General features: G+C 40.6%; 1 protein-coding gene across 2 annotated transcripts in view; it reads left to right on the top strand.

Moving 5' to 3' along the window:
• SRGAP3 (SLIT-ROBO Rho GTPase activating protein 3) overlaps positions 1 to 13,190 on the top strand; it is a 331,526-nt gene that overhangs the window by 59,627 nt on the left and 258,709 nt on the right. Inside the window, exon 5 of one of the 2 annotated variants that reach the window (XM_081821625.1) lies at positions 2,406 to 2,505. The exons of the other annotated variant lie outside the window; for it this stretch is intronic. The gene's annotated coding sequence lies outside the window, so the exon portion shown is untranslated. The remainder of the gene's footprint in view (positions 1 to 2,405; positions 2,506 to 13,190) is intronic. 2 annotated transcript variants of the gene reach the window in all.

Here is a 13,190-nt window from a genome sequence, read left to right as displayed (position 1 = left end):
ATCTTTTAAAAGAAATAAAATAAAAAATAAAACACCCATATAAATGAAAGTTCTTTGGGAATCCTCAATAACTTTTAAGTATGGAAAAGGATCCTGAGACCAAAATGTTTGAGAAACACTGCCTTAAAGAAGATTGTTAAATCTGGGGTGCCTGGGTGGCTCATTCGGTTAAACGGCCGACTCCTGATTTTGGCTTAGGTCATGATCTCAGGGTGCTGGGATTGAGCTCCACATCAGGTTCCATGCTCAGCATGGAGTCTGCTTATCCCTCTCCCTCTGCTCCTTCCCCTGCTCTCTCTCTTTCAAATAGATAAATAAATAAAATCTTAAAAAAAAGAAGATTGTTAAATGTTAACTGGTTAAATGGTCAGTTTGTGTCAAAAGCAGGTGGGGTATGGAAAGAAATAGGATACGGATTGAGGTGAAGTTGGATCTCCTCTTGCATTGTGCGCAAGTCTTCTGGGGAATAATTGGTTTAGTTCTGGCTTTGCATTAATAACAGTATCAATTATTTTGGGGGTACCTATTATATGTTGAATATATGGATTACTTCATTTATTCTTATAACAACCTTAAAAGGTAGGTCCTTTTATTATTATTATCATAATTATTATTCTTAAGCAAACTCAGGTTCATTGAGGGTAACTGACTTGCCCAGAGTCTAATAGCCAGGATGCAAATCCCATTCAGTCTGGCCCTACGTGCCAGTGACCTTAACCAGAAGTCCATGTCACCTCCTGATTCTGAGTGACTATAGCCAAGTCTCCTAAGTTTCCTGGGTCTCGTTTTTCCCATCTGTAAAATAAATGAGGTTGGACAGAGCTTTACCAACCATGGGTCAGGTCCTCAACCCTGTGTAGGACATACAGCGCATCTCTTGTTTTCCAAGAGTCTCCCAGTCTGGGTGATCCATAACATCTGGTCAAACTGTTTGTCTGATTCTGTAATTTTCACAGCCCATATTCTTAGTGCTGTCACTGTCAGTCGTGGGGTTTGAGTGGCTTTGTGGTTGGAAGTGAAGAAGCCCAAGCAGAGGATGAAGAGGCTGCCAGCTCATTAGTGTGGAGAGGCAAGATATTAATCCAGTAGTTAATTCATCTTGCCACTGAATCCTAGAGGCCTGAAACCAGAAACCTGAGCATGAAGCTTCTACTGCCGGAGGATTTTATCCTTCCTCCCTCATCCCCCCTCCCCCACAATTCAGGAATTGCTTTCAGCCAACATTACCTCTGCTTTCTGAGCACAAGCCAGGCTATTGTGCTGGAAATAATCTGTGTTAGTCTTACTGGAGTGGCTTGTGTTGTCATAGTTACTGTTTGGGTTCTGTGCACCTAAAATTTCAAGTATTTATCAGGCAAAAAAGAGTTTGCTGATTTTTTCTCTTTTTCTCTTTGGAAAATCGGATTGGAGAGAAAGATTTTATATCCTATTAAATGTCTGTTCTGGGTGGGTACTATCACACCCAGCACTGCAGAGTAATGGTTAACTCTCAGTGGTGAAAAGTGGGTCTGTCCAGGGCCTTTGAAAAATGGAGTTATCAGCATCCTGCTGAGGGCCCACAGTCACTGCCCGCTGATGGATGGAAAGGCAGATTGTCATTGCTGATTGTACAGCTCAGGAAATTGCATGAGACAGTTGGTTATTTATGACAGAGCAACACGGAGCTCCTTAGTAGGTTTCACAGTTGCCGCCACTCTAAATGGTCACTCACCACCCAGTGCTGCGGCTGGGTCAGAAGTTTGCATGGAGATGGGAGGAGGGGTGGGCATGAACCAGTGTGGGCAGACAGCAAGCTTGGCCCCTATGCACACGTGAGCAAATAGCAGTGCAACACAAGACTGTGCTTTTGCAGCCATGGTGTCTCTCTGCCTGTCTGGTTTGTAGACTCTGTGTCAGCCCACAGTTGAGCCCAGAAATAGTCCCCTTTGCCTGGTCGCCATGAGCCAGACTGGTCTTTATGTGGCTGTCTCCTGGGAGCCCAAAGCTATGCCACATGGCTGGAAGCTGTGTTTACAAGCTTTTCATCCGTCTTCCTTAACTTGTGGTTGCTATGGTTTTCTTTGCCTGCTGGGCCTGGCCCTTTTAGGGGGACAAGCTGTCCACTCAACCAGAAGCCAGAGCCACAGCTTCACTAGCATTGGCCTCTTGGCTGCAGTCCCGGCCATATCTTGTTACCTGCCCATTCTGAGCCCTACACCCTGCTTCTTGTGGGCTGACCTTGACTTTTGCCCCAGCACCAGTCCAGTGTGTGGGATCCAACGCCTTACCGCCCATCTTAGGACCTTCTGCGTTTGCCTCAGTCAGGGTGCTCCTTTTGCTTCTCCTCTGACTGATACTAGCTCAGAATTTACTTTGCAGAGCCCTGCCCTCCTCTATAATCACCACAGTCACCTATTTATTTGCAGGGCTCATTTACACCTGGAGACAACTCCATCATGAGGCCATCGCATCCTCTGTCATGGACATTTGTTGCTGCTGGCCTAGTATCCATTGCCCGCTTTCCAGGTAATAGCATTTTGTCTTTTGGAGAATCAGCCCCCCACCCCATTCTCAGCTCATAGGTTTCTGATGGGGCTTATCCCACCCCTCTTATTCCAGGGCCTGACCAATCAGAATATTATTATCTCCCAGCTTCAACGATTGGTTTGGGGATAGACACATGATCCAAGCCAGGTCAATGAAAATTAATTCTGGAACTGTGGCAATAAAGAAGTTTTCTGCTCTGTGGTTGTTTAGGGGGCTGCATCTAATCCTGATGTGTTGGTGGGGGATGGCTACTATTTAAGGAGAATGTTACAATGCATATGAGGACAGAGTGAAGAGTTCAAGAGAGAGCCTGTGACTTGGCAACATTGTTTGCATGCAAACTATAGCTCAAATACTTGAGTCAGAATCAATTCCTTTTCCATGCCAATGTCTGTGGAGTTGAGTTTTCTGTCACTCACAACTGAGAGTCTGATACATTCCCATTCGTGAGGATACTGAGGCTCAGAAAAGTGAAATAACCTACCCAGGATACCCAACTACTGTGATTTGACCTCATTTCTTTTGGATTCAAAGACTGTCTCTTTCACTATCCCACGCTGACTTCAAATAGTAATCTTATATTTGTGACACATTTCATAATATGTAGAGTACTTTCACATGGCTTATACTGCATCTAATTTACTGCTGTCTCACCCTGTGCTTCCCACACAGGGCTGTTATTATTATTGTTATAAAAACATTGTATTAACATTCCCATTTTTCAGAGGAGGGCTTTGAGGATTGGTTACCTGTGCACCTAGCTAATGAGTGGCAAGGTGGAGCTGCTTATTTTAAATCTGGTTTAATATTCATTCTATGTCCCTTCATTATTTCCTGAATATGCCCCAAAAAGTAATTGCCCCAGCTGGGGGCCTCTTGCTGTTTACTTTTCCCCAAGGAGCCTTGACCATTCTGTATCTTGGAAGTAGTTGCCTTTGGAGGAGACCTGACATGATGGAAAGGACAAGGGGTCTGGGGGTCAAACAGACCAAGTTTAGATCTAGTTTCCACTACTTACTAGCACTGTAACCATGGGTGAGTTCCTTTATCTGAACTCTAATTTTCTTTTCTGTAAAACCTGTGAGGCCAGGAGAATAATACTTACCTTGCAAGATTTTTGTGAGGATTAAATGAAGTCAGTGCATGTGACCAGTAATCATAATAATATCAACAGTGAACATGAATTGAGCATTTTCTATATTATTTACTATTATTATCTCTATATTGCATATGAGAAAACCTAGGCACAGAGAGGTCAAGTGACTTGCCCAAGGTCACATATCTTGTGAGTGGCAAAGCAGTATTCAACCCAGTCTTGTGGTTAAGAGCCCTTAATCACAGCACTCGGGACAGTAAGTGTTTAAATAACAGGAGACTCTTTTTTCATCCCACTCCCATTTCTCTGGAAAGCTCAGCATCCAGTGTTTAGGATGGAAGTGAAGCAGTGAAACTAGGGTAGAAGAGGGCCATGTCCAGGTAGCACAGATGAGAGTGGGGCTGGAAGCAGTACTGGGGAGGTAAAGATGGTCAAAGCACTTACATGGACCAGAGACCAGAAGACAGATGGAGCCTGGAGGCCAATGAAGGGGGGCCCAGCAAGACAGATGGGCTCAGGCATTAGAGACCCACAGGACCAGAGAAAGCAGGACCAGTGATACCTTGGTGACCCAGAGAGCTCTGTATCTCAGACCCAGAGCTTTGCTGTGGTCTCTGTCAGGCTAGGAGCCCACTAAGGAGTGATTGACCAGGGCCCAGCAGGAGAAGGGGTTAGGATTAGAAGAAACTGTGGCTTCTGGCAGGTGTCTTGACATTGACTAACACTTGACGGTGATAATCTTGATTCATTCATTCAATATATCTTTGTAACTCAATGGAGAAAAGTCTTATTTTCCTAGCAGTAGATTCCTACCTCTCTTGGTACCTCCCCTGCCCTCCTCCCTTTCAGGAAACCCATGTAGGTGGGGTGAACACTTTGATCAGCTGTTTGGGGTGGGGGTGAAGATGAGCTCCTAAGCATTAAGCTTGAAGAAGATAGATGGTTCTGCTCCATTAACCAACCACCAGGCTCTTATTTGTCTGAGTAGGTTGGCACTGTAAGGCTGAGAACTGAACAGCTTTGGGACAATAGAGCATATATTTTTAGAGGCTGAGTTAAAGGAAGAAGAAGAGAGGAAGGAAAATGAAGTAGTGGCAGGGGAGAAGACTTTGAGGAAAAAACAATAAGAGAAATATTTAAAGGAATTTTTATGAAGTCTTGCCATATGGTGTGCAATATAAACTTGCCTTCTTTCCTCCCCAAGAATTCTTCAGTAAAGTAGACATTTCTTATTGATATGTTGTGGTGTTTAATCTCTTTTAAGAATGCATTGATATGCTGAGTCCCAGTTCAAGGTGGCCATGTGGTGAGCAAAAATTGCTTACCAGTGTCTTGCTGCACCTGGGTCACATATTTTTGGAGCACCTACTATGTATCAGAAACAATGTCAGGCACTGAGGTTACAAAGACAACTAGACGTGGTCTTGGCTCTTAAGGAAGTACAGCCTTTTCGTAGAATATGTATGGAAGCAGATTATAGTGGAAGACCTTTAATCCACAATGCCAAACATCATAATTGTTCAGAGTTGTTAAAAAAGATACTCAAAGTAATCACTCTGCTTAAAGCAGACATATAGACCAATGGAATAAAGAGCCCAGAAATAAATCCTCATATATATGGTCAAATGATTTTCAACCAGGTTACCAATACCATGCACTGGGGGAAAGGACAGTCCTTTCAACAGATGCTTTTGGGAAAACTTGATATTGACATGCAAAAAAATGAAGTTGAACTCTTACCTTACACCATACACAGAAATTACTTCAAAATGGATCAAAGATCTAAATGTAAAAGCTAAAACCATAAAACTTTTAGAAGAATACATAGGGAAAAAAACTTCATGACATTGGATTTGGCAATGATTTCTTGGCTATAATATCAAAAGCATAGGCAACAAAAGAATAAATAGATAAATTGGACTACATCAAAATTAAAAATTTCTGTCCCTCAAAGAAAACAATTAACAGTGACTAGGCAATGAAAAGAAAGGGAGAACATATTTGCAAATCATATATCTGATGATAAGGGCAAATTCCAGGACATAAAGAACTCCTACAATTCAACAACAACAAAAAACAAGCAACCCAATTAGAAAATGGGCAAAGGACTTGAGTAGATATTTCTCTAAGGAAGAAAAACAAAGGGCCAATGAGCACATGAAAAGATGCTCACCATCACAGCTCACTAGAGAATGATCAAAACCATGATGAGGTACTACTTCACACCTATTGGGATGGCTACTGTCCAAAAAGGAAATAACAAATGTGGGTGAGAATGTGGAAAAATTGGAACCTTCATACACTGTTAGTAGGAATGTAAAATGGTACAACCACTGTGGAAAACAGTATGGCAGTTCCTCAAAAAAGACAGGAGTGCCTGGCTGGCTCAGTTGGTAGGGCATGGGACTCTTGATCTCAGGGTCATTGAGTTCAAGCCCCACATTGGGTGTAGAGATTACTTTAAAAAAAAAGTAAAAACAGAATCACCATTTAATCTAGCAATTCAGCTTGTGGTTATATACACACAAGAATTGAAAGTAGGGACTTGAACAAATATTTATGCACTAATATTCATAGCAGCATTATTCACAATAGCCACAAAAGGTGGAAGCAACCCAAGTGTCCATTAGTGGATGAATGAATAAACAAAATGTGCTATATACATACAATGGAATATTATTTAAGCTTAAAAAAGAGTGAAATTCTGACACATGATACTACATGGATGAACCTTGAGTACATGCTAAGTGAAATGTCACTAATCACAAAAGGTCAAATACTGTATGATTCCACTTATTGAGAGACCTAGAGTAGTCAAAATCAGAGACAAAGTAGAATACAGGTTACCAGGAGCTGGGAAGTTTAATGGGTACAGGGTTTCAGTTTGGGATGTTGAAAATATTCCTGAGGGGCGCCTGGGTGGTTCAGTCGTTAAGCGTCTGCCTTCGGCTCAGGTCATGATCCCAGACTCCTGGGATCGAGCCCTGCATCGGGCTCCCTGTTTGGCGGGAAGCCTGTTTCTCCCTCTCCCACTCCCCCTGCTTGTGTTCCTTCTCTCGCTTTGTCTCTCTTTGTCAAATAAATAAATAAAATCTTAAAAAAAAAAAAAAATTCCTGAGATAGATGTAGTGATGGTTGCACAACAATGTGAATATACTTACTGTCAGTGAATTGTACATTTATAAGTGGTTAAGATGGTAAATCTTATGTGTATCTTACCACAGTTAAAAAATTTTTTTAATTAAAAAAATGATCACTAAAAATCATACAACTGTAAAGACTGACAACATGGTGTTGTCAGAGATGGTGTGATCCAGTGGACTGTGAATGACCAGTGGGTGGATAAGGTGATGGCTGCCCACCTCTGGTAGACAGTGGCCATGATATTGCAATGGACTCATGGCAACAGAAATGGTGACAGTTTTCAGACATTTATCTGTTTTGGCAGGTAGCAATGACTTTAGTTTGACAATGATCAACAAATTTTGGCATGAAGATATTCAAACTCCAGAACTATTGTAATTTCAGAATGGAGCAGTTCTCAGACCTTTCATGTAAATGATTTTCTGTTGTGAGAACAGTTTGAGAAATGACAAAAAAGATATAGATGTAGTACCTATTTGTTCACTCATTCTTTTTTTTTTTTTTTTTAAGATTTTATTTATTTATTTGACAGAGAGAAACAAAGCGAGAGAGGGAACACAAGCAGGGGGAGTGGGAGAGGGAGAAGCAGGCTTCCCGTGGAGCAGGGAGCCTGATGCAGTGCTCGAGCCCAGGACCCTGGGATCATGACCTGAGCCGAAGGCAGACGCTTAATGACTGAGCCACCCAGACGCCCCTTGTTCACTCATTCTTGAGACATTCCTATGGATGTCATATGTTCCAGGAGACAGGACAGAGGAGTGAGTAAGTCCTATTTCTTCTCTCCATCCTCTGCCATTCTGTGCTTTCTCTTTAAGTTGTCATGCTTTGGCTGTATGATTCATTTTGCCTTGTTATCAAGGCTGATGTAGTGCAAATCCAACCCTACAAAATGGTACCAATGAGGAAACCAACTGTCCTCTAAGTTTTTCAGAGATTATGTGCAGGTTTATGGGACTGCTGTCAGCAACAACACCTATGGGGGAGTGAAGGCAGCAGGACTGTTCCCATGGGAAGCTCTGAAGCCAGGAGCATCCTTCAGGATTGAGTGAGGCAAGGGGGTGGGGCAGCCTACCTCATAGTTGGTGCAGGTTCCTGGGGAAGGGATGAGTAGCTCTCTTTGGCTGTGGTCAAGGCCCTCAGGGAGTTGGAGCTGGGAGTCTTCAACAGCCAACACTCCTGGGCAGGTGGGGATTGAGTACTTCAATCCTGCAGGAAAGCTGGGAATCTCGGTGGCACAGCACACTCATCGACGCTGCACCAATCCCTTGCTTTTGTCCTCAGGAATTATTGGTACAAGAAGTTGGCCATTTCCTGGAAAGGGAGCACAAAATACTAGCATCATGAACAAAACAGGATTGAATTTTTGTTCATTAAAAAAAAAAATCTCTTGGGCGCCTGGGTGGCTCAGTTGGTTAAGCGACTGCCTTCGGCTCGGGTCATGATCCTGGAGTCCCTGGATCGAGTCCCGCATCGGGCTTCCTGCTCGGCAGGGAGCCTGCTTCTCCCTCTGACCCTCCCCCCTCTCATGTGCTCTCTCTCTCTCATTCTCTCTGTCTCAAATAAATAAATAAAATCTTTAAAAAAAAAAAAAATCTCTTGCTCAAACAAAATTATAACACCAAAAATGGAAATAAAATTTTATTAGACTTGCACCTTCCTTCTGAATTGCTTGTCTTTACTTGCTGTGCTGTTATCTGGTCAATATTCTTATACACATACCAATTTTATATAGTTATGATTATAAGCATTATATATGTGCGTGTATTTATAATATTTATATTATATGTATACAAACAATACAATTTTTCCTGATTGCAGTGGTTATTTTTTAATGAGTTAAATTTCATGCAGAGAAATGTAAAGATCTTAAATATGCAATTAGATTAGTTTTGGTAAATGTATACATCTGGGTAACTACCATCCCAGTCAAGGTAAACATTTTCATCATTCTAAAAAGTTCCCCAGTGATCCCTCCCAGTCAAACTTCACTCCCATAGGCAACTCCTGTTCTGATTTCTTTTTTTTCTCTTTTTCCTTTGTTCCAGTTTTATTGAGATATAATTGCCACACAGTACTGTACAAGTTTAAGGTATACAGCATCATTACTTACATATATTGTGAAGTGATTACCATAATACATTTAGTTAGCATTCATCATGTCATATAGGCACAAAAAGGAAAAAAAGAAAAATTTTTTCCTTGCAATGTGTCATGATTTACTCTCTTAACAACTTTCAAATATACCATATAGCAGTGTTAGCAACGGCCATGATGTTGTGCATTACACCCCAGTACTTGTTTATCTTTAGCTGGATGTTTGTACCTTTTGGCGACCTTCATCTTTTCCCACCCTCCCCCATGCTCCCCCATCCCCTATCTCTGGTAACCATAAATCTGATCTCTTTTTCTGTGAGTTTGTTGCTGTTTTAGAATTCCACATATAAGTGAGAACATATGGTATTTGTCTTTCTGTCAGACTTATCTCACTTGGCATAATGCCCTCAGGGCCATCCATGTCATCACAGATAGGGTTTCCTTCTTTTTTATGGCTGAATAGTATTCTATTGTATATAAATACCACAACTTTTTAATCCATTCATCTGTTGATGGACACTTGGGTTGTTTCCATATCTTGGATACTGTAGATAATGCTGCAATGAACATAGTGTGTGTGGGGGGGGCAGATATCTCTTCAACATAGTGTTTTTTTTCCTTTGGATATATTCCCAGAAGTGGGATTGTTGGATCATATGGTAGTTCCATTTTTAATTTTTTGAGGAACTTCCACTCTTTTCCACAGTGGCTGCACCAATTTATATTCCCATCAAAAGTACACGGAGGTTCCCTTTTCTCTATATCCTGGCCAACATTTGTTATCTCTTGTCTTTTTGTTGATAGCCATTTTTTTTTTTTTAAAGATTTTATTTATTTAATTGACAGAGAGAGACAGTGAGAGAGGGAACACAAGCAGGGGGAGTGGGAGAGGGAGAAGCAGGCTTCCTGCTGAGCAGGGAGCCCAATGCAGGGCTCGATCCCAGGACCCTGGGATCATGACCTGAGCTGAAGGCAGTCACTTAACCAACTGAGCCACCCAGGCGCCCCTGTTAGCCATTCTAATAGGCATGAAGTGATGTCTCATTATGGTTTTGATTTGCACTTCCCTGATAGTTAGTGATGTTGAGCACCTTTTCATATTCCTGTTGGCCATTTGTCTCTTCAGTAAAAATGACTCTTCATGTCCTTTGTCCATTTTTAATTGGATTATTATTATTTTTTGCTATTGAGTTGTATGAGTTCTTTATATATTTTGGATATTAGCCCCTCGTCATTGGGTGATTTGCAAATTTTTTTGCATTCCATAGGTTGCCTCTCATTTTGTTGATGGTTTGCTTTGCTGTGCAGAAGCTTTTTAGTTTGATATAGTCCCACGTGTTTATTTTTTATTTAGTTGCTTGTGCTTTAGGTATCATATCCGAAAAATTATTGCCAAGACTCTGATTTCTGTCACCATGGATTAGTTTTGTCTGTTTTTGAATTTTACCTGGAAGGAAGCATAAAAGATGAACTCTTCTGACCCGTATATATTTATTTATTATTTTATTTTTTTATACTCATTTTTTTTTGTTGAAGTATAGTTGACACACCATGTTACGTTAGTATCAGGTGCACAACTAGTGATTCAACAAGTTTATACATTATTCTATGCCCACCACAAGTATAGTTACCATCTGTTACCACAGAACACTATTACAGTACCATTGACTATTCTCTATGCTGTACTTTTTATTTCCATGACTTACTCATTCCGTAACTAGAAGCCTGTACCTCCTGCTCCCCTTCACCCCTTTAACCCTTCCCCTCACTTACCTCCCCTCTGGCAGCCCTCAGTTTGTTCTCTGTACTTATGGGTCTGTTTCTGCTTTTTGTTTGTTCATTCATTTGTTTTGTTTTGTTTTTAGATTCCACATATAAGTTAAATCACAAGGATATTTGTCTTTCTCTGACTTATTTCACTTAGCATGATACCCTCTAGGTCCATCCATGTTGTCGCAAATGGCAAAAATCTCATTCTTTTTTATGGCTGAGTAATATTCTATTGTATATATATATGCCACATATTCTTTATCTATTCATTTATGGGTGGACACTTGTGTTGCTCCTGTATCTTGGCTATTGTAAATAATGCTGCAATAAACATAGGGGTGCATATGTCTTTTCAAATTAGTGTCTTCATTTTTTTTGGGTAAATACTCAGTCATGGAATTACTGAATCATATAGTATTTCTATTTTTTTTTTAAAGATTTTATTTATTTGACAGAGAGAGACACAGTGAGAGAGGGAACACAAGCAGGGGGAGTGGGAGAGGGAGAAACAGGCTTCCCCGTGGAGCAGGGAGCCCGATGCGGAGCTCGATCCCAGGACCCTGGGATCATGACCTGAGCCGAAGGCAGACGCTTAATGACTGAGCCACCCAGGCGCCCCAGTATTTCTATTTTTAAAAAAGATTTATTTATTTATTTTAGAGGGACAGAGAGAGAGCAGGGGGAGGGGCAGAGGGAGAGCAAGATAAGCAGACTCCCTGCTGAGTGGGGAACCCAACTCGGGGCTTGATCCCAGGACCCTGAGATCATGACCTGAGCTAAAATCAAGAGTTGGATGCTTAACTGATTGAGCCACTCATGGTCTCCTGGTATTTCTATTTTTAATTTTTGGAGGAACCTCAATAGTGTTTTCCACAGTGATTGCACCAATTTACATTCCCACCAACAGCACGTTCCTTTTTCTCCATGTCCTCTACAACACTTACTTCTTTATTTCTTGTCTTTTTGATTTTAGCCATTCTAACAGGTGTAAGGTGATATTTCATTTGGTTTTGATTTGTATTTCTCTGATGATTAGTGATGTTGAGCATCTTTTTGTGCATCTGTTGGCCATCTGTATGTCTTCTTTGAAAAAAAAATCTATTAAGTTCCTCTGCCAAAAATTTTAATTGGATTATTTGAGTTTTTTTTAATGTTGAGTTGTAGAAGTTCCTTATATATTTTGGATATTAACCCCTTATCAGATACATCATTTCCAAATATCTTCTCCCACTCAGTAGGTTGCCTTTTCATTTTGGTTTCCTTCGCTGTGCAAAAGTTTCTTATTTTGGTGTAGTCCTAATTGTTTATTTTTGCTTTTATTTCTCTTGCCTTAGGAGACATATCTTGAAAAATGTTGCATAGGCTGATGCCTATGTTCTCTTTTTGAGTTCTGTGATTTCAGGTCTCACATTTAGGTCTTCAATCCATTTTTGTGTATGGTGTTAGAAAATGGTCCTGTTTCATTCTTTTGCATGTAGCCGTCCAGTTTTCCCAGCACTGTTTATTGAGGAGACTGTCTTTTCCTTATTGTGTATTCTTGCCTCCTTTGTCATAGAGTAATTGACCATGTAATCATGGATTTATTTCTAGGCTCTCTGTTATGCTTCATTTATCTATATGTCTGTTTTTGTACCGTACCATTCTGTTTTGATTACTACAGCTTTGTAGTATATCTTGAAATCTGGAATTGTGATACTGGCAGCTTTGTTCTTCTTTCTCAAGATTGCTTTGGCTATTCAGAATCTTTTGTGGTTTCATATAAAATTTAGTATTATCTGTTCTGGTTATGTGAAAAATTCTGTTGGCATTTTGATAGGGACAGTGTCGAATCTGTAGATTGCTTTGGGTAGTATGGCCATTTTAAAATACTAATTCTTCTAATCCATGAGGATGGACTATCTTTCCATTTGTTTGTGTTGTCTTCAATTTCTTTCATCATTGTTTTATCGTTTTTAGAGTACATAAAGTACATAAGCCAGAGTACCCTGGCTTGCAGACAGCTACCTTCTTGTTTTGTCCTCACATGATGGAGAGAGAAGGAGAGCAAGCTTTTTTTTTTTTTTAAGATTTTATTTATTTATTTTATTTAAGAGATATAATGACAGAGATAGTGAGAGAGATCACAAGCAGGGAGGAGAGGGAGAAGCAGGCTCCTGCTGAGCAGGGAGCCCGATATGGGGCTCAATTGCAGGACCCTGGCATCACGACCTGAGCCGAAGGCAGACGCTTAACTGACTGAGCCACCAAGGCGCCCCAAGAGAACAAGTTTTATTTTCAGAGTACATTGTTCTACAGTTTTCAGAGTACATACCTCCTTAGTTAAGTTTATTCCTAGGTATTTTTCTTTTTGGTATAATTGTAAATGGAATTGTTTTCTTAATTTTACTTTCTCCTACTTCATTGTTAGTGTATAGAAATGCAACTGATTTCTTTTTTTTTTTTTTAATTTTATTATGTTATGTTAGTCACCATACAATACATCATTAGTTTTTGATGTGGTGATCCACGATCCATTGTTTTCGTATAACACCCAGTGCTCCATGCAGTACGTGCCCTCCTT

Source organism: Leptonychotes weddellii, chromosome 1 (genome assembly GCF_054177405.1).
Source record: "Leptonychotes weddellii isolate Sample4059 chromosome 1, ASM5417740v2, whole genome shotgun sequence".
Lineage (NCBI taxonomy): Eukaryota > Metazoa > Chordata > Mammalia > Carnivora > Phocidae > Leptonychotes > Leptonychotes weddellii.
Note: the sequence above shows the minus strand (reverse complement) of the source record. Positions and strands in the feature narration are given on the sequence as shown.